At 39.7% G+C, this 22,085-nt stretch overlaps 1 pseudogene; it reads left to right on the top strand.

The window, feature by feature from the left end:
• The first annotated feature begins 17,798 nt into the window (after positions 1-17,798).
• On the top strand, positions 17,799-19,228 carry LOC129065571 (elongation factor 1-alpha 1-like; annotated as a pseudogene).
• The last annotated feature ends 2,857 nt before the right edge of the window (positions 19,229-22,085 follow it).

Raw genomic sequence — 22,085 nt, 5'->3', positions numbered from 1 at the left:
TATGATCATAAACGATGTCTGGCTTTTGCCATTAGAGTGACTTATTCAAGTGTATAGCACTCAAAGATGTTGTTCTCAAACCATTATAAGCAAGATTCTTTCATTGTTCATTCAAGTAAACACATCTCAACTTCTATGGGTCTGGTCCTGGCTGGTGTGGCTCAGATGGTTGGGTGTCATCCCACAGATCAAAAGGCCACCAGTTAGATTCCCAGTCAGGGCACACGCCTGGGTTGCAGGTTCTGTCCTCGGTCAGGGTGCCCATGGAAGGTAGCCGGTCGATGCTTCTCTCTCACATAGATGGTTTTTCTCTCTCTATCTTTCTCCCTCCCTTCTCCTCTCTCTAGAATGAATGAATGAACGAACAAATGAATGAACTTCTATGGATCTAGCATGGGCAATGGACAAAGGAGTTCTCTGAGACATTTTTCAAGTAGAGGCCTGTAGTAACCCGTTCCTCTTACACTACCAATTAATAAAGGCATGTGCTTGCGAAGCAGCTGGCCAGGGTGTTGCCAACTTAATCTACACATCTGAAATAGGAAAAGGTAATTGGCACTGAGGCATGGAGGAGAAGCTCTCTGGTACAGTGGGAATGCATTCTGGCTCTGAACTGACTCTGGGTTCAGGTCCCACATCTGCCACTTGCTAGGTCAACTAAAACAAACAATTTAACCTGGGAAGTAATAAATCGAAAGAACTTAGATAAGGACTTAACAACAGCAAGTATTACACTAATTTTTAGTTATTATTATTAAGATCCTGACTTTACCATGGCCCTAAACCACCACCAAGAGGCATGACTGGGGATCCACAGCCTAGCCTGCCTCCCTCTGAAGTCGCTGAGTCATTCCCTGCATTACTCACCAGCCACTGCTAATGCTGCTCTATTTTGCTGGTAAAGCCATCACAGCTGCGTTATTTCCCTTCTTTAGTGCCCTCTCCTGCTCTCAGTGTTGCCCCCCTAGTGTCCTGAGTTGATCCTATTGCTTTCTCAACTATAAGGAAGGATTCTCTTTCCACCATTGCTGCATCTTTTTATCAGATGCCCAAGTGTGATCTTGCTCTCTCCATTTTTTAAGAGATTTCCTGTAATAGATAGCTTCACTTTTTTAGTTTCCTACAGGACTCTCTTTCTCTGGTCGAAGTCAGAAAACATTTGAGTAGCAGCTCAAATAAGCTGCTCAAAAAGCCCCTTCCCAAAGATTATAAATTACCTTTCCAGGAACATAGTTAAGATATTTTCATCTCTTCCTATACCTCAGTATCATTACATTTTATGGATGCCCCTCCCACACCCCACATCAGCACACACAGTCTTGCACAACATCTTACTGGAGTATTTCAACTTCCTTGTCTTAAGGATTGATCAACATTCTAAATTCGCTTAACCATACTCCCAGGACGCCTGTCAAGTTCATGTGTGAATAGAGATCTGGAGCCTGTTTTGGACATGCTATGGCTCTTGAGGTTGATATTATAGACTAACTCTTTTCTAGGACTACTATAAGACTTCCTCGACTCTGTACTTTTCCTGATGTTTTCATGTTAGCAGCATTTCTTAAATTGTGATCAAGGACCATTAACATCAAAGTCACTGGATTAAGCTTGTTAAAAACTGATTCTCCATATATGCTGAGTCATAATCTCTGGGATTTAGGCCCAAATTTTGAATTTTGATAAGTTATTCTTCCTCTGAAAATTTGAGAACCACTGTTCTACATCATTTGAAATCTACAATGTTTTGAAACAAGCACTAACTGCATTAATAAGCATTATTTGTCTATCTGACCAAACAAATTATTGGTAGCTACTACTGTGGTGTTTAACATAAAATCTTGTGTACCATCTTTTATTATTTAAAATATGCTCCTGTTATTACTAAGATGAAGAATGTCTACAAGGTAACACAGACAACCTCTGGTCTCAGGAACCAATGAAAGCAAGTCAATTTTCCTCTTCGAAGACAAAAGAATTGGAAGAGATATACAACTGAAGGCCAATAGCCCTATGGGAGTATCCTAGTGGTTAGTGCATGAGCCTTGTAGTCAGCAAGACTTTGGTTCATATCCCAGTATTGACACCAATTAGCTGTATAACCTTCAATTTTCTTAATCAGTCTGTGCCTTGGTTTTCTCACCTGCAAGACTTAGATACTAATACTGACCTCACAGATTTGTCATAAAGATTGAGAAAAATGTAAGTAAGGCGTTGAGAACAGTACATAGTAAGCATGTTTTAAAAAGCTATTATTCCCAGGTTTTAACCTGGGAATAATAAATCTAAAGAACTTAGATAAGGACTTAACAACAGCAAGTATTACACTAATTTTTACTTAACACTAATTTATCAGTCCAACCTGATAAATTCTAAAATAAACCAAACAGCTCTCATGTGAATAAAATCTTCAAGGTAATTAATGAGTTGCTGGCCAGACACCTTCTGCCTCCTTTCCAGATGCCAGGGTACCTCTATAGTGTGATCTGCAAAGCGCCACCAAACATGGCAACATATGTCAAAATAACCACATGTTCTGCCAGACAACTCCAGCCCTAGGGAAGAATCTAAGGACAGGACGGCAAAACCAAAGTATGATATGGAGCCTCAAAAGGTGGAACAGATTCACTCAATAAATAGTTAAAGACATATGTGCCAGGCACTGTTCAAAGCCAGGAGCATGGAACAAAATGATCCAAAACTCTTCCCTGCAGGGCTTATATTCTAGAGCAGGGAAACAGACAATAAGCAACTGAATTAGTAAAATATAAAATATACACTACTTCGGATGGTGAAATGTGCTATAGAGAAAAATAAAGCAAGGAAGGGGAACAAGCAGCTAGAGTAGATCATTGTTTTTTCAAGATAAAGCAGAAAGACTAATGCATGACTTCACCAACCTCATCCACTTGCCTTAGCTCCACAAGTGAAAATGGGTGGCCACACCATTAATTAATAGTAACTATTTCTTGAATGAATGAACGACATGCCTCAATAGGAAACCAAAACCTTAGAAAATTAATCAACTTTTACACACCTGTTTTAACTGGATAGTATTAGTATCTGGTACATTTAAACAACAAATAGTTACTGCATAGATCAATGGCTCAGCAAGTAAGTGAAAGGACTGCAGCCTTTCAGGAAGAATGATTACAACTCCGTCCACAAAACCAGGTCTCTCTCTATAATGATTACAACCCAACCTCTATCATAAGAATAATAACAGATGTCTGATTAACAGATGTGCTTCTCCTAAGCACTTTATGTGGGTTACCATTTGAACCTTTCAACAATATTGGAGATCTAAGGGAAGAATTGCCCAGTAAAGGACCTGTGGAAGCCTTCTGGGTTGAGTAGCGCCCTTCCCTGTTAAGAAGTACATCCATATCAGCCAATAGTTCAGTGATGAGTACTCTTCACAGCAGTAATTCTGATTACCAATCAATCAGATGCTCTTCAAACTGTCGCACACAGACGTTCACACCTTTCTACCCAGCTGCTAGTCTTTTCTTGACAAAACAGTTTCTGATAAACCTCGCACCTAGACTCAGAACTTTTTAATGTCTTTCCCCTTTCAGTCATTCCATTGGTGTTATCCAGAACTCTGTGTCCAGAACTCCCGGCACAACAAGAAGCACCTGCCTCTCCAGCTGGCTGGCTCAGCTGGTTGGAATGCCATCCTGTGCACCAAAGGGTTGTGGATTCTGTTCCCAGTCAGGGCACAGACCTGGGTTGCGTGTTTGCTGCCTGGTCGGGGCATGTACAGGAGGCAACTGATTGATGTCTGTCTGTCTCTCTCTTTCTCTCTCTCTCTCTCCTCCCACCCCTATTCCTCTCCTTCAAAATTCAGTAATAAATATATATAAGGTCTGTCTGGAAAAAGTCCAACCATTGTTAATGTAAGGAAAACAGGGCAGCTGATGGTGGCTAGAGAAACTGTGTGAGATCCCAAGATGCCTACTTTGAAGGGGACTGAAGCATCATTGTCCTATGTACAATGTTTCTTGTAACTTGTATCTTCTTCAATAAATGTCTCTATTTTTCATAGTACACGGCTGGACGCTCTCTGTACAAATATCTTTCTCCTCAGTTGAAGATTTTTTTAAAAAAGACACCTGCCCTCCAGGAATTTACAAGCAGGCCCAGAAGGCACAACCTTTTAAAGTGACACAAAGTTTCTACTTTGTTTCTATGTATTTACCCCAGGGTGCAAACAGGGGACTGAAGACTTTAATATGTACATTTGGAAGCTAATTTTGATTTCAAGTGTGGAGAACCATTGGAAAGAATAAGGACAGAAAGAGGCACCTGTGGGTCAGAATGGGCAACTACACATTTCTAGAAGAAGAAATAGGAGGAACTGTGCTCTGGCTACACAGGAGAATCCCGCGAAAAGGATAACAGCACGAGCACCATCAGCAGCTGCGTGCCAAGGGAAAACCAGTCCCAGCCAAGGCCTGCAGAGCCCACGCCTGCCCTGCTGGGTCCCATTTGGAAGCTTTACAAGCTGAAAATCAGCATTCATTTACAGGAGGTCCCAGTTACTGAAAACCCAAACCATAATTAAGAAAATAAGGGTTGGATTTACCAAGAAAAACAAATTTCCTCAAAGGTAATCCTGTGACCAGTTCTGAGAACAAACAGTGCCCATTTCAAACTTTTCCCTAGTGTTTTTTAAAGAGAACAGGCAGCAGTTAGAGAGGAAGTGAAGACTCACAAAGGAACAAGAACCAGAGGGAGGGGCCCTCAGGATCCCGTGCCAGACGTGGTCCCAGTGTGAACACTAATCTGATGGGGTCACACCTCTGTTTAAACTTTGCGTGACTTACTTCCCACTCTCCTGTAATTAAAGCCCAAACCCCTTCACCTGGCCCCTAAAGACTTGCAAAATCCAGTCCTCTCCTTGGCTTCGTCTCACCATTTGCCTCTTCCCTTCATCTATTGTGAACTTCTCTCAGGACCTCACAAGTGCTTGATTTCCTGTAGCCATGGGGTCACTGCACGGAACACACTTCCCTGCCTCCTCCCCACCTTTGTCTGACTGACACCTACACATTTCTTCAGCTCTCAGCGTAAACACCATTTCCTCAAAGAGGCTTTCCTACCCTGCTCTCGGTTTGACCCCCTTGCTCCGGTCTCACAACTCCCTATATTTTCTTTCTCTTCATAGGTATCAGCTTTGTGTTTAGTATTAATGTATTTATCAGTCTTCCCTGATAAATAGTAAACCTCCTGAGGGTAGGTGCTCATAAACCACCTGTTAAGTAAATCAATTGATTGAATCAAATAAAAATGTATTTTGTGATTCTGGGTCCTTCTTTCTCCTTGAATTCTAAATTGCACGAAAAAGAACATTAGGCAGCATCTCACCAGAGAAGAGAAAGGACAGGCCCTGCCTGTGGTGGCCCAGAGTGGAGGCTTTATGATCCCCCCACTCCTTTCCTCATTAGCACGCCCTCCCCCCACCAAAGCAATGTTCTATGTAACTATTCTCTCTCCCTTCTTCCCTCTAAAAATCAGTAAACGCAGGTGCCTCATCAGTGCAGTAGGTAGCACATCAGTCTCATAAAAATCAATAAACATGTCCTTGGGTGAGGATTAAAAAATAAAAACAAAAATATAAAGAATAAAATGAACAAAATAGAAACAGACTCCTAGGTACAGAGAACAGACTGATGGTTGCCAGAGGGGAGGAGACTGAGGGGCCTGAGTGAAAGGCAGGAAGGGACTAAGAAGTACAGACCAGTAGTTACAAAATTAGTCACAGGATGTAAAGTGCACTGTAGGGAATATAGTCAGGAATGTTGTAATAACTATGCACGGTTCCAGGTGGGTACGGGAAAGATCAGCGTATGATTTATTGACCGCTGTGCTATTCCACTGAAACTAACACAAAATAACATCGAATGTAAACTTTAATTTAAAAAATAATACAGTAAAATGAGGACCCCCACCCCTTAAAAAAAGAAGTAAATTAAGGAGAATATTTAAGGAAGATTACATGGAGGTAAGAAAAAACAAGACAGGGATTGGATTACAGGATAGTTAACAAGAATATGTGGTGCATTAACCTAGAGGCACACGAACAATGGACCGAGCTGATTTAAAGGCTCTCAGTAACAAAGTTATAGGCCTGGGGCATAACTACCCACCAGGACCTGTCCACTTAGGAATTTATGATCAGGTGACCCATGAGGTTCCTTTCCATAAAACTGGTTTTTTGTTTTTTCTCTGCACAGTTTTGCCAGGTAGAGTCTTTCTTATTATTAAATCATTTTTATTGTTATTCTATCACAGTTGTCCCAACTTTTCCCCCTTCACCCCCCTCCGCCCATCCCACCCCACCTCCTGCTCCCACAGTCAATCCCCACTCTGTTGTCCATGTCCATGGGTCATTCATACATGCTCTTTGTCTAGTCTCTTCCCTTTCTTTTGCCAGGTATAGTCTTAAACAAATATACAGGGGTGGGCAAAAGTAGGTTTACAATTGGAGTACAAATAAATAATACAATAATTAATAAATAATACAAGAATAAACTCTGTGTTTTGCATACTCACAACTATAAACTTACTTTTGCCCACCCTGTATAATTGCTTTGCTCAGTTTTAAACTTTACATAAATGAAACATGTAAAGCAAACACTATAAAAAGTCAGGCTTAGAAGAAATGCTAAAGTTTGCATTGAGTTCTTGGAGGGTACAAAAGAGGTTTTAACCATGGTAATATTCCTCATTTACTGAGGACCAAATCTGTGCCAAGCACTGTACTAGCAATAGTACATGTCTTTCTTCTAATCTTTGCAACCATCCTTCCAAGAAACTGAGGCTCAAGGAAGTGCAGGAACTTTCCCAAATTGACAGCTAGAACGTGAAAGAGTTGCAGTAACAATTCGAGTTGACTCCCATTGTCTTTGTACTACATCGCAAATGGAGGAAGTAATTATCATCACCTCCTCCATTTTACCAGAATTATGAATAAAGCACCCTATTCATTTAAAGACTCTCCTACCACTTTGAAATTTCCAATAGATTCAACAATTTGTAAGAAAGGAAAAGTTTTTTCTGGAATAATCAGAGAATGGTATGCAGTTGGGCGTACAGAGCTGTTAGGGAAATTTTTCTGCCCAACAGCAGAGTGTTCAGTTCAACCCAATGATACTAACCAGAAAGCAGAATAAACTCCGGGCATTTTAATGGTGTTTTCTCTTAGGAGAATCTGACTTCTGTTTAATAGAATAGGGAAACAGAGCACTGAGCATACTGCCACACAGGGGGCTCATTGTAACAGGTTTTCTGGCTGAGCTCCTCTAAGTTTCTATGTCTGCTTGAAAGATGCCCTGGCCCTTTTCTTAACTGCAAGGGCAGCTCCCAGTGTGGACAGTGGATTACCAACCCTCATTAAAGACTACTTAGGGTCACACTAGCCAGAACATCCACATGGTTTCCAGGCAATTGTGAAGGATCCTGAGAACTAATTAATCAACGCCAATGGGAATTGTACGCTTGGAATGAGGGCACCACGAAGGCTGGAGGCAGACACAGCACAGCCCCAGACCTCACGCTTCCTGGTACTCCAGCTGCCGTGAGGAGCAGGGAGAACTTGGATCTTGCTAATCTTTCGGAGACTAATTTCTTATCTGTAAATGAGAAGAATAATCCCTGCATTATTCATTGCAGAGGTATCTGTGAGGCTCAGATGAGGTATTTGTAATGTGAAAGCTCCGTAAAGACTAGTAACTAGAATAAATGCCCCCCACCCCAGGGTACTCCCATAGCAATTTCTGCTCCCCCAACAAGCAGACATCATATTTTACAGTTATTACTTCTTTATCTGTCTTCCTCATACAGGCTCTATATACAATAAGGACAGAGACTATTGCCTACCACTGTTTCCTGGTATCTATCACAGTGTTAGGAGGTGATTGGTCCTTAATAAATATTTGTGAAATGAATGAATAGATATGATGAATATAGTCCTACAGAGTGTTCATTTCTTTTATGAAAATTTTATGGAATGGAAAAAATAAATCCTACTGTCTTAATTTATGTTAGCTATTGGCAACTTTGTTTCACTTTGTAAATGTTTCAGACACAGCGGTATCTTCCTCCTGAAACAAGGTACTCAAGAAGTGTGTAGTCCAAAGAAAATAAGATGTACAAATGAAAAACTAAAACACAACAAACACAGTGAATGCCATTTCGAATAAATTCTTTTTATTTTAACTTTTTCAAAGAATTGACCTCTGGGGTAATTCCCAACATCTTGAAACTGCCAAGTTTTTATACTCTGTGGACCACAGACTGCTTATTATGACCAGATGGGCTATTTTAAATATAAGCTCAATTGTGTAAAATCCCAGACTTTGCTTTCTGGAGGAGTGACTGTTTCCTGAGAGTTCTAAGGACCAGAAGTCGACAGTCTACGTGGTACGGTGTGGAGGAGGAGGCAGAGGTGGATCCGAGGATGCTTCTGTAGATCCCAGTGAAACATTTTGTGGAAACAAAGATACAGACTCAAATTTTAAAGATAGGTTCTATCATCTATTAAGAGCTGGACGCAGTGAAAAGAAATCAGAAAGCAAACATATAGCATAGGATTAATGCCCCAATATTTGTGGTGCCTTGAAATTACAAATGTTCTTTTATCTGCTTTTATGTAGAATAAATACACAGATTAATCTAATAACTTGAGCAAATCACCAGAGATTTCTTCTGAAAGTAATTTTTCTCTGTGGTAGGGCTACAGGGGAGACTCAAGGACAGGGGCATCATGTGACACAGGGAAATTTGGGACATTTATAGCAAGAAGTCTTTGTCACTATTGAGAAGGGGAATCCAGAGAAGGTGAAATAGTGAAAACAATAAGCTGGGAGGTCTAATAAAAAAAAGTCTTCTTGTTCTAATAGCAGCAATTGATCAACTGGTGAACCTTATAATAATGAAGTTTGTAAAGATGGATTATAGAGAATCTTAATTGTTTCTAATACCTACCTTGAAGAAAACAAGCAAATTATGATAAATATGTCTCCCTGTATTCACTATCCAACAAATAATTCTGAGATTGAAGCTCAATATTGTTTACCTGCTAAAACTTCAAGCAAAAAAGAAAAAGAACTCACAGACAACAGTGTGGTGACTGTGGGGTGTGGGGTAGGAGGAAGTAGAAGACAGTATGGGAGGGATAAACGGTAATGGAAAAAATACAATAATAACAAAAGGATCACTTTGCCAGCCCTGGACAGCTGACCTCTGACTTACATCTAGATGAAACCACTATTATTTGGAGGTTTTCTACTATTGCTGAACCTAAGCCTCATTGATACAGAGAAGTTTTGTATTCAGGGTAAATAATAAACAGCCCCAACTCTAAGAAGTTTCATAAACTTGAGAAGAATATGAGTGGTATATGCATAACTATAATTTGGTATAAAATATTAAATTATGAATGTCACAAGATCAAAATATCATCATTAAGGATGATTTTTTAAAAATATTACCTTTTTTAAAAAGGTAAATTACTTCGATCAGAAAAGAATTAAGGAAAGAATTATGGCTAAAGTGACACTTGAGATTGGCCCTAAAAGAAGAATGTAATTTTGATATATGAAAATGGGGAGAAAGACAAAACAGACAGAAGGAATATCATTACAAAGACATGAAAGTAAAAGACCATAGACTGTGTTCTAGGAAGGTTAGGTGATTCAGTTTAACCAGAGCACAGGTTATAGATCGTGATCCTACTGATCGTCCAATTGATCTATTTTCTCTTCCTGCTGCATTTATTTTTCATAAACTTTGTCACTATCTGATGCTCTTGACATTGATGAGGATATTCTCCATTTATTTTCTAAAATAACTAGAATCTCTCAAGAAGAGGGAAGACTCCCAAACTTTTTATGAGACCAGCATCATTCTAATCCCAAAACCTGATAAAGACACAACAAAGAAAGAAAACTAAAAGCCAATATTACTGATCAACATAGATGCTAAAATCCTCAACAAAATATTGGCAAACTGCATCCAGCAATATGTTAAAAAGATCATCCACCATGATCAAGTGGGATTCATCCCATGTATGCAAGGATGGTACAATATTTGCAAATCAATAAATGTAATACACCACATAAAAATAATGAAAGACAAAAATCACAAGATCATATCAATAGATGTTTAGAAAGCATTTGATAAAGTACAGCACCCATTTATGATAAAAACACTCAGCAAAGTGGGAATAGAGGGAGCATACCTGAACATAATAAAGGCCATACATGAGAAACCTACTGCCAACATCATACTCAATGGGAAAAAACTAAAAGCTTTCCCCTTAAAATCAGGAACAAGACAAGTTTCTGCTTCCACCACTTTAATTAAACAGAGTATTGGAAGTTCTAGGCAGAGTGACCAGATGAGAGAAAGAAATAAAAGGCATCTAAATTGAAAAGGAGGAAGTAAAACTGTCATTATTTGCACATGACGTGATAGTGTACATGATACGGTACATAGTGTACCTATAGTCTCCACTAAAAACTATTTGACCCATTAAATGAATTTGGCAAAATAGTGGGATACAAAGATAATATTGACAAATTGAAGTCGTCAACAACAACAACCTTTTGTACAACAACAATGAAATATCAGAAACAGAAACTAGGAAAATAAATCCCATTTACTATAGCAACAAGAAAAATAAAGTGCCAAGGAATAAACATAACCAAGGAAGTAAAAGACCTGTACTTGGAGAATTACAGAAACTGAAGAAAGAAACTAAGGAAAATACAAATAAATGGAAACATATATCATGTTCATGGACTGGAAGAATTAACATCATTAAAATGTCCATACTACCCAAAGCAATCTATAGATTCAACACAATCCTTATTAAAATATCAATGACATATTTCACAGATCTAGAAGAAATATTTCAAAAATCTCTATGAAACTAAAAGTGACCCTGATTATCCTCAGCAATCTTGAGAAAGAACACAATACCTGATATCAAACTGTGTTACAATGCCCACTGTAATCAAAACAGTCTGGCACTGGCAAAAAAAAAAAAAAAAAAAAAAAAAAGACACATTGATCAATGGAACAGAAAAAAGAGCCTAGAAATAAACTCATGTCCCTATGATCAATTAATATTCAACAAAGGGGGCAGGAGTATAAAATGGAGTAAAAATAGCCTCTTTATAAATGGTGTTGGGAGATCTAGACAAGTACATGCAAAAAAAAATGAAATTACACCACCAACTTATGCCATAAACAAACATAAACTTAAGATGGACAAAAGATTTAAATATAAGTTGTGACACCATAAAAGTCCTAGAAGACAGTATAGGCAGTAAAATTGCATATATCCCATGCAGCAATATTTTTGCCAATATATCTCCTAGGGCAAGGGAGATAAAGGAAAAGATAAACAAATAGGACTACATCAAATTAAAAAGGTTCTGCATGGATAAGGAAAACATCATCAAAATGAGAAGGGATCCTGATGGGAAAACATACTTGCCAATGATACCTTGGACAAGGGTTTGATCTCCAAACTATATAAAATATTCATATGACTCAATACCAGGAAGACAAAAAAAATCCAATTAAAAAATGGGCAAAGAACCTGAACACAGGCTTCTCCAAAGAGGACATACAGAGGGCCCAGAGACATATGAAAGGATGCTCAGTATCACTAGCCTTCAGAGAGATGCAAATTAAAACTGCAATGAGATATTACTTCACACCAGTCAGAATGGCTGTCATAGACAGATCAACAAACAAAAAGTGCTGGTGAGGCTGTGGAGAAAAGAGAACCCTAGTGCTCTGCTGGTGAAAACGCAGACTGGTACAGCCACTGTGAAAAAAACTAAAATTGGAATTGCCTTTTGACCCAGTGATTCCACTGCTCGGATTATGCCCTGAGAATCCTGAAACACCAATTCGAAAGAACCTATGCACCCCTATGTTCATAGCAGTGTTATTTACTATAGTCAAGAGCTGGAAACAACCTAAATGCTCATTAATAAATGAGTGGGTCAAAAAACTGTGGTACATTAATACAATGGAATGCTACACAGCAGAAATAAAGAAGGAACTCCTACCCTTCATGACAGCATGGATGGGACTGGAGAATATTTTGCTAACTGAAATAAGCCCGGTGGTGAAAGACAAATACCAAATGATTTCACCTATAAGACGAACTAATGAACAAAACAAAAAAAACAAGCAAAATAGAACCAGAGGTGTAGAAACACGGAACAGACTGACAGTGACCAGAAGGGAGGGGGAAAGGGGAACATGGGAGGAAAGAAAGGGAAAGGACTAGTCAAGGAACAAGTATGAATGGCCCATGGACGTGGACACAGGGTGGGGAGTGACTGTGGGAGCGGGGGCTGGGCTGGGCAGGGGAGGGCAACGGGGAAAAATGGGGACAACTGTAACAGACCAACAATAAAATGTTTTTAAAAAATAAAATAAAATAACTAGAATTGCAGTTCTCAAGTTTTTTGGTCTTAGGACCCCTTTACATTCTTTAGCTTATGTTAGATATGTCTATATATACTTACTGTATAAATACGGATATGAATTTTCAGTTGTGCAAGATGAGTATGTTCTAGAGATCTGCTGTATCACATAGTGCCTACACTTAGGAACATTATACCGTGTGCTAAACATTTTTGTAAAGATAGTGGATTTTATGTTAAATGTTCTTATCACAAAAAATAATATGCAGGCAGGGAGACATGAAGAAGCTTTTGCCGTTGATGGGTATGTTTAGGTATGTTTATTACCTCGATTGCTCAATTGTGGTGACAGTTTAATAGTTGTTTGCATATATCCAAAGTCATCAAATTATATACATTAAATTTATGCAGTGTTTTGTATATCAATTATTGTGTATACATCAATAAAGTTTTTTAAAAATCAAAACATTTTAAATCTTTATTTAAAAATAATTTCAAAATCAATTATCAATGTAAACAACACTTTTATGCAAAATATTTTTCTAACAATATAAAAAAGAGTAGCACTGCTTTATATTTTTGCAATACTCTTTAATGTCTGACCTAATAGAAGACAGCTGGATTCCCCCATCTGCTTCCACACTTAATCAGTTGTGATATCACATATTAGGTAGCCTCTGGAAAACTTCGCTGTACAAACATAAGAAAAGAAAATGCAAGTGAAAATGATATATTATATCTTTGTATTATTATGAAAACAATTTTCACTTTGCAGAACCCTAAGAGAATCACTGAACTAAAATATAAACTCACCGAGGCCATGGATTATGTTTAGTTCACTGTTAAAGTCTCAAAACCTAGACCTAGCATATAGTCGGAACTCAGTAATACTCATTAAATAAATGTATGATCCTGAGACTATATTGTGAAAGACACTGAGTGCCAGGCTAATGAGTTTGGAAATGGCTTAGACACCGGAGAGCCAGCAGAGGTACTTGAACACAGGAAGGTAACAATCTGATTAATCCGACCACACCAAGGAACATGGCTAGGAGAAGGGCGACTTGGAGAGAGGTGCCAAGTAGGATGCTCTTGATCTAGTCCCAGTAAAAAAACAGTGAGGTTTGGAAGTCAGATGGAAACTGTAGCAATGGAAAGAAGAGAATCTTCTGGATGCAGTGTACCAGCCGTCAACTGGAAATCCATGAATCTAACCAGACTTAAATGTCTGTACGATCTTTGCCAAGTCAATCAACAACTTGTTCAACTATCCTTCCTCATCAATAAAATAAAATATTGTATTAAATATGGAATGTCATTTCCTTTTCAACTACTCTTAAAGTAATTTGCAGATAGAGCTGTATCACCAAAATATTAATTTTAAATTTTACCAAATCTTAATCCCTTATTGCTAATTATTCCTGCACTGACTGATGCCGACCAGTCATTAACCAAGCTCTTTAAAAGTAAGATCAGAGAATCACTAACAAACTTCAATGTTAGTTAAAGTATTTGCCTGGGAAAAAATAACTATCGTTTATTAAGGAGGCTTTTTAACTTATTGAAATCTCAAGCAATTCCTATGCTGCAGTTGTTTTCCACAAATTCCCAACCAGGAGATATTAAGAAATATACTCAAGGTCACACAATCTGAAATAAGTAACAAAGTCAAGAATCTGAAACAGATATATCTAATTCCAAAACCTATTGGGCTTCCCAATGCATAATACTGACCCAAAGAAATTGAAATACTTTTCAAATTTGTATATACTGTGATCAATTTGGAAGTCTGCTTTGACAAGAAGAAAAATATGGCACATGTGGAATCAAACTAATTACCACCTTAATTATAGCAGAGAAACACTAGCCTCTGTAAGGTTAATGTGGTAGCAAAAATGAGTATATTCAGGTAATTAAAATGCATAGGAAATTATGGGCAAAGGTGGAGGAAAGGTAAGGAACTGGAAAATTTTGAGGGAAACTGGAAAAAAAAAAAAACAGATCATTATCTCTTCTTATTTTCAAACCTGAGCACCTTACTGAGAAAGAAACAATCTCTGTTCATCATTTCTTTCTTCATTTTTGGCTGAAGCAAATTAAGGTCATCTACTCTGGGAATAAATGAGATGTACTCTGGGGTAGTTAGCAAATCAGCAAGTAGTGCTGCTGATGAAAATTATTCCAGGTGCCTGACTCAAACATCAGCTGAGATTTCAACTCCCTGTGGTCATTCAGTTGTGAAAGGACTTCGTGATTTTCAAGAGAGCATTTAAAGATTGTATTTCATCTCAAGAAAAGGAAGGATGTATTTGTTAAATGCTTCAAATCAGAAATGTGCTTGACTTTGTCAAAATTGCATAGAGAGAATATTCACCTGTAATCTCTTAAAAAGTATGCCTCATTGCGTCTCTCTTCTGTTCAATCTCCCAGTAATTATTTGAAGACCTCCAGCAACTTTTCCTAACCTACGTCTATGGTATTATATTCTAAAATGACAACATCAGAGCTTATTATTCTTTTTGCAGTATGCTGAGATTAGCAGTAAATCTCTGACTATTATTTACTTACCCAGTAAACTTTGCTTGAGAATCTACTATGTGCTGCTGGGCAGTGGGTTGGACACCTAGTGATCCAAAAATGGATCAGACAGGGCCTTACCTTCAAAGTGGTCACTGTCTTGCGGGGAGATAGACAGGTAAGGATGTGTTCACATCATCAACAACATGAGCAGATGCTATATTCCAGGTGTTTGGGTTAGATGCTGGGGATACAAAGATAAAAATCTACTCTTCGACAACAAGGTTATACCATTCAGGTAAAGCAAAAATAAATTCAAAAGAAAAACAGTTCAAAAATCAGGAGGAAGTGAGCATCTTGAAATTAGCTGTGTGGAAGTGATGTCTGGATAAACCTAGCCCTTGGAAATGGGTTGAAAGATGGCAAAGAAGGGAGTCAGGAAGGCCGAAAATGGGAAGGGAAGGCAAGCAACACCCCGGAAGGGCTGCCTGGTGAGTTAGGAGCCAACGATGTCCCCATCTGGCTTTGACGACGCAGGCCGACCAAGGTCATTGTGTTCTCCTTAGAGATTTTTCCGTGAGTTGCATTCATGCCACAAGATCAGCGGACTGTTTATGTGACAATCAAGCCTGTGTATTGAGAGCTGAGGATGAAGGGAAAGGGTGGTTAGTAGCTGAGTGTAAAGTTTTCCTAACATTCTGGTGAGAAATACCAAATGCTTTCTGGACACATCGATGTACCCATTTATTTTTATTCTCACCCAGAACCACTCTTTATATTTACTAAACTTTGGGGTTTATAGCGAACTTCACTAATTTCACTTGAGTAACACTCTTAATTTGTATAAGCAGGGAGTCCTTTATATTCTCAGAAACACTGCCAAGTTCAGCTTTCCCCTCAGCAAGGGGAAACTTAATTAACATTTTGTTAATTTTTAGAACTGTTTCAATTTGTCCTTCTCCGGGGCTTCCACCCCTTCAGAGAAGGGGGGGGGAGGGCGAGGAATGTTCATCAGTAAGGAATTCAGTGGGTGAGGTGTAAAAATTAACAGGGAACTAATCCCGTTAACAGGATAATTCAGAAAACAGACTGTTTTGGAAATTATTGTGGCAGGTTATATATGAAGCATTAGCCATATATAACCAGGGGAGCGGAGTCCTGAGAGAGCCTTGCAATCCCATTGTTTACCCTGTAGCTCCCAGCACTTCTTTAAACTAATCCTGACCTCTGCTGCCCCCTGAAAAGCTAAGCCATATTTGTAATGCAAATAGGAACCAAAGAAGTTAATTTTTAGCTTTTAAGCTTACAAGGCTGAGATCCTTACCTAATCAATAGATTTGGAAGAGGACACAATCAGCCATCTCTTATATTCCTTCTCCAGCCCCCAAAGGAGAGAGCAGATAAAATCTCTGTGGATTGGAGAAGGTAGCAAGGGTTTGGAGAAAAAGCAATAGAATCAGAAATGATTTGAGAGTACTGTTCTTTACCCACCCCACCCTGCAGGATGAAAGGGAGGTGGTTCTCCCTTTAACTTAAGGATCTGAGACAGACCTCAGTGAGAGGCCCACCGCCCTGCAGGTCCTCAGCCACAGAGAGGAATGGTGGACTGCTTGACAGGGCTGGAGAGAGCCCTGAGTCTCTTCTCTGCCTCTGACAGGGCAGAGGGTCTGAAATTTGCATGCTCCAGACTGCAAAAGAGACACAGAAGTTAGCAGAGAAAGAGAACTACAGGCCTGGGAGTCCCACTGTATAGTCAACAGAATTCTGAGATTCCCCATCCCCACTTTGTGTCTGCTCCCTATACGCCTCTTCCCTTGTGATTAGATTATCTTCTAGGGCAAAGGTAAAGAAAATTCGAAGATGTAATTAAGATACCTAACTAGTTAACTTTGAGTTATTCAGGAAGGAGCTTATCCTGGGTGGGCTGACCTAATCAAGTGAACACTTTAAAAGGTCCTCCCTGTAGGGCGATATGGAATATAGATTCTCCTATTGGCCTTGAAGAAGCAAACACCCAAGTTGTCAGGGAAGCCTGTGAGAGGGCCACTCGGCACAAGCCTGAGGGTGTTTGTTACTAGACACTGAGCACAGCTCCCAGGCGACAGCTAGAAAGAAAATGAGGACCTTCTACATATAACCACAAGAAAACGAATTCTGCCTTAAAAGAGAGGATATAAAAATTATAAATATGTAAAGAGTTGTTCAACCTTATTAGTAATTAGCAAAATGTATTAACACCACAATGAGACTTTATTTTACACCAAACACGTAGCTAAACATTAAAAGACATGACAATAACACGCGTGGTAGAGGATGTGAAGGAATGTGGATTCTCATAAACTGTTTAATGGGGGTATAAATTACAAGTCCTGTAAAGCAATTCAGCATTGTTTTGGGTCTGAGGAGCTGATAGTCAAGTTAGGATGTGCACTAGTTTTGAGTGGGGCCTCGAGCTAAAAAAGTACCTGCAGCAGCCGCTATGGAAACCAGTATGGAGGTTCCTCAAAGAATTAAAACCAGAATTACCATATGATCCAGCAATTCCACTTTTGGGTGTTTATCCAAAGAAAACAAAACATTAACTTGAAAACATGTATGAATCCCCATGTTCACTGCAGCATTCGTTACAATAGCCAAGACAAGGTGTCCATCAATGGGTGAAAGGATAAAAAAAAGTCTCATATATATTCACAGGGTGGGGCAAAAGTAGGTTTACGGTTGTGAGTACATGAAACATGTAGTTTATTCTTATATTATTATTTCTTAATTATTGTATTATTTTCCACATAAACAACTACAAATCTGCTTTTTCGCAGCGGGTTTACTGCCAGAACACAGGTGTCGAGAAAACCACCACTAAATCAAAGCCAAAATGGGAAAGGAAAAGACTCACATCAACATTGTCGTCATTGGACACGTAGATTCCGGCAAGTCTACCACTACTGGCCATCTGATCTACAAATGTGGTGGGATCGACAAGAGAACCATCGAAAAATTTGAGAAGGAGACCGCTGAGATGGGAAGGGCTCCTTCAAGTATGCCTGGGTCTTGGATAAACTGAAAGCTGAACGTGAGTGTGGTATCACCATTGATATCTCCCTATGGAAATTTGAAACCAGCAAGTATTACGTGACCATCATTGATGCCCCAGGACACAGAGACTTTATCAAAAACATGATTACAGGCACATCTCAGGCTGATTGTGCTGTCCTGATTGTTGCTGCTGGCATTGGTGAGTTTGAAGCAGGGATCTCCAGGAATGGGCAGACCCGTGAGCATGCCCTTCTGGCTTACACACTCGGTGTGAAACAGCTGATTGTTGGTGTTAAAAAATGGATTCCACTGAGCCTCCCTACAGCCAGAAGAGATATGAAGAAATTGTTAAAGAAGTCAGCACCTACAGTAAGAAAATCGGCTACAACCCTGACACAGTAGCATTTGTGCCAATTTCTGGTTGGAATGGTGACAACATGCTGGAGCCAAGTGCTAACATGCCTTCGTTCAAAGGATGGAAAGTCACCCGCAAAGATGGCAGTGCCAGTGGAACCACGCGGCTTGAAGCTCTGGATTGCATCCTGCCACCAACTCGTCCAACTGACAAGCCCCTGCATCTGCCCCTCCAGGACGTCTACAAAATTGGTGGTATCAGTACTGTCCCTGTGGGCAGAGTGGAGACTGGTGTTCTCAAACCCGGCACGGTGGTCACCTTTGCTCCGGTCAATGTTACAACTGAAGTCAAATCTGTTGAAATGCACCATGAAGCTTTGAGTGAAGCTCTTCCTGGGGACAATGTGGGCTTCAATGTCAAGAACGTGTCTGTCAAAGATGTTCATTGTCGCAATGTGGCTGGTGACAGCAAAAGTGACCCACCAATGGAAGCAGCTGGCTTCACAGCTCAGGTGATTATCCTCAACCATCCTGGCCAAATCAGTGCTGGTTATGCACCTGTTCTGGATTGTCACACAGCTCATATTTCTTGCAAATTTGCTGAGCTGAAGGAGAAGATTGATCGTCATTCTCGGAAAAAGCTGGAAGTTGGCCTGAAGTTTTTGAAATCTGGTGATGCTGCCTTCGTGGATATGGTTCCTGGCAAGCCCATGTGTGTTGAAAGCTTCTCTGACTATCCCCCTCTGGGCCGCTTTGCCGTTCGTGACATGAGACAGACAGCTGCTGTTGGTGTCATCAAAGCAGTGGACAAGACGGCAGCTGGAGCTGGCAAAGTCACCAAGTCTGCCCAGAAAACTCAGAAGGCTAAATGAATATTATCCCCAACACCTCCCACTCCAGTCTTAATCAGTGGTGGAAGAACGGTCTCAGAACAGTTTGTCTCAATTGGCCAGTTAAGTTTAATAGTAAAGGACTGGTTAATGATTACAATGCATCATAAAACCTTCAGAAGGAAAGGAGAATGTTTTGTGGACCATTTGGTTTTTTTGTGTGTGGCAGTTTTTAAGTTATTAGTTTTCAAAATCAGTACTTTTTAATGGAAACAGCTTGACCAAAATCTGTCATAGAATTTTGAGACCCATTAAAACAAAGTTTAAGGGAAAAAAAGGAGGAAAAAAAAAAAACTACAAATCTACTTTTGCCTCATGCTGTGTATATATATAATGGAATATTATTCAGCCATAAAAAAGGAAAGCCTCCCATTTTTCAACATCAGGAATGCACATTGAGGGCATTATGCTAAGTGAAATAAGTCAGATACTGTATGATCTCACTTACATGTGAAAAAAAACAACAAAAACAACATCTCCTAGACACTGAGAACAGATCAGTGGTTGCCAGAGGCAGGGAGGGGCAGTGAGGATAATGAGTGAAGATGATCAAAATGCAAAAAATTCTAGATATAAGATAAATAAGCCCTGGTGGTGTAATATACAGCAAGGTGACTGTAGTTTAATAAAAAGTCTCTGCAGGTGCTCTAAGCTTTCATGTGCTCCACCCTTCCATTCTCTGCTTATGACCAATAGTAGGTCCCAGGGAACTCCAAGTGTCTATAGTAAATAAAGACATGGTATGAAGTCTGTTGCAAGCCCTAGTAAAAGAATCACATCAAAGACTCTAGGGTCTTCCTCCGATAACTCACCTTTTCAGAAATAGCTCCTTGCTTGTTACTGGGCCCAGGTGAGACTAAATGCATCTGCAAGACCCCGGCTGCCCATCATTAACCAGATGCCATAAATCCACTGCTTCTGCCATCGATGCAGATTTCCTATTGCTGCATAACAAATCATTCCCAAACACGGTGGCTTAAACAACAAGCCAGATAACAGAGTTCTCTGTGCAACAATCAGAAAGGAGAGTAAGACTCAAATGGTAATTTTTAAATCCCCTGATGATTTTTAAATTACATTCTCAGATTTCAATTATTCCACCAGCGGAGTACCTTCTCCCTCACTGTAAATAATTTCCAGATTTTTACTGACTTAGTTATGTCTATGAATTGTAGGAACAGAAAATGGTAGATACTATGGGAATATGCTGTGGTAAGAAGTAAAGTATTTCCTATATAATTCTTCAATTTCCCAGAATTATGAGACTTAAGAAAATCTTGGAACACAGTCATTCTGAGATCATAATGTAAATGCAAGTGAGTATTTCTGTTTATTCTCAAGTGAATTTGTACTTGGAAATCTACCTGACAAATGCTGGCTGCAGAGAAAGATGGTTAATACCTCTAACCTCTCCAGCATTACTCTCTCAGCTGCATCTTCACCCAGACAATCACAGACACAGGTCTCCTGGGAGTGCATTTTGAAGAAAAGGTGATAAATAAAATGAAAATAACCAGAACTGAACAAATGACTAATCTCCTGGCTCCCACAGATGAGCTATTTTCTTGAATCTCAGCATCAGGGGGATCGTCATGCTATCTGTGCAGCATGACCTGCCAGAAAAGGCGAAGAGAATAAACCAGTTCAGACACCTGTTGAGCACTCCCAACTAACAACCACAACAACAAAAAAACTTCGGTGAGGAGGTTTCCAGTTAATATTTAGAATACCTAGCCACGTTTCAAAAATGTGCCCAAACACAGCAGGTCCGCTAAAATTTCCAGCATTGTAAGTAAGTAATTCATTATCATTTCTCCTTCCCATAAAAATCAGAAATTTTGTTATTCCGTGGGTAAATCTTACCCTTCTCTGGGCTATATCCAGCAGAAGTTACTTAGGAACTATTTCAGGTCACTGGAGCTGTTTAAATGATTTCTGCTTCAAGTCAATGAATATTGAACAAAGTGAGAGTAATAGGAGCTCCCACAAAAATATCTGATAGAGGGGCCAAGTGCTTGGGATAGGAAGGTAAGCAAACGCAGATGCGTTCCCTGTCTCATGGGCTTAGAGCCTGGTTGGGGTTAGGAACAATAACTTCACTGTGCAACTGTAATGAGTGCTCTGGGCTAGAGGTTCATGGTCCTCTCCAAGCCTGAAACATAGGGATCTGAGTTAGTTGACTAGGGAACTTCCCTGAGGTCCTGAAGCTTGAGCTGAAATCCAAAGGATAAAGAGTGAGACAAAGAAGTGAAGAAGAATGCACCGGCCCAGGAGGAGCATGTGCAAAGGGCCTGTGGTAGGAGGGAGCATGCAGCATCTCTCTGTCCTCTGAGCCATGTCCAGCCCTCCAAGAAAGCATCCAACAGGTACTATCAGAACGAATCTCATTACCTTGCTACCTTGGCTCCTTGTCTGGCCCCTTTAAGGACCTAAAACCAAGTGATTTGAAACCCATTCTTTACTACTTAACCCACAACTTACCTTCCTATCTTTGTTATTTATTGGTAAATTATTGATTTCATTCTTGGCTCTGGTGTGGGTTTCTGGAATCCTTTGTCTCTCATGGATCTCCCAGAAATATAAAACGGCCCTTGTTCCTTCAATCTCTCGGATCGCTGCACCCTTTCCCAGCTTAGTATCATTATGATAGCACTTATTGCACTATAATAATTATGGGGCTCCCCTTCTACACCCTAAGCCCCCTTGGGCACTGTGCTTTGTTCACTTCGGTGAAGTAAATGCTTAGCATAGGGCCTGACATGTGGCAGTTTCTCAACAATGCTTTCTTAATGAATGACCCGGCTTTGTGCCTCTAGTACAGGGTTGCACTGTTTAATTT

This window comes from Pteronotus mesoamericanus, unplaced genomic scaffold (assembly GCF_021234165.1).
Source record: "Pteronotus mesoamericanus isolate MK-2021 breed Mesoamerican mustached bat unplaced genomic scaffold, CSHL_Meso_final contig_181, whole genome shotgun sequence".
Taxonomy (NCBI): Eukaryota; Metazoa; Chordata; class Mammalia; order Chiroptera; family Mormoopidae; genus Pteronotus; species Pteronotus mesoamericanus.
The sequence above is the reverse complement of the archived record's forward strand: the minus strand, read 5'-3'. Positions and strand labels throughout refer to the sequence as shown.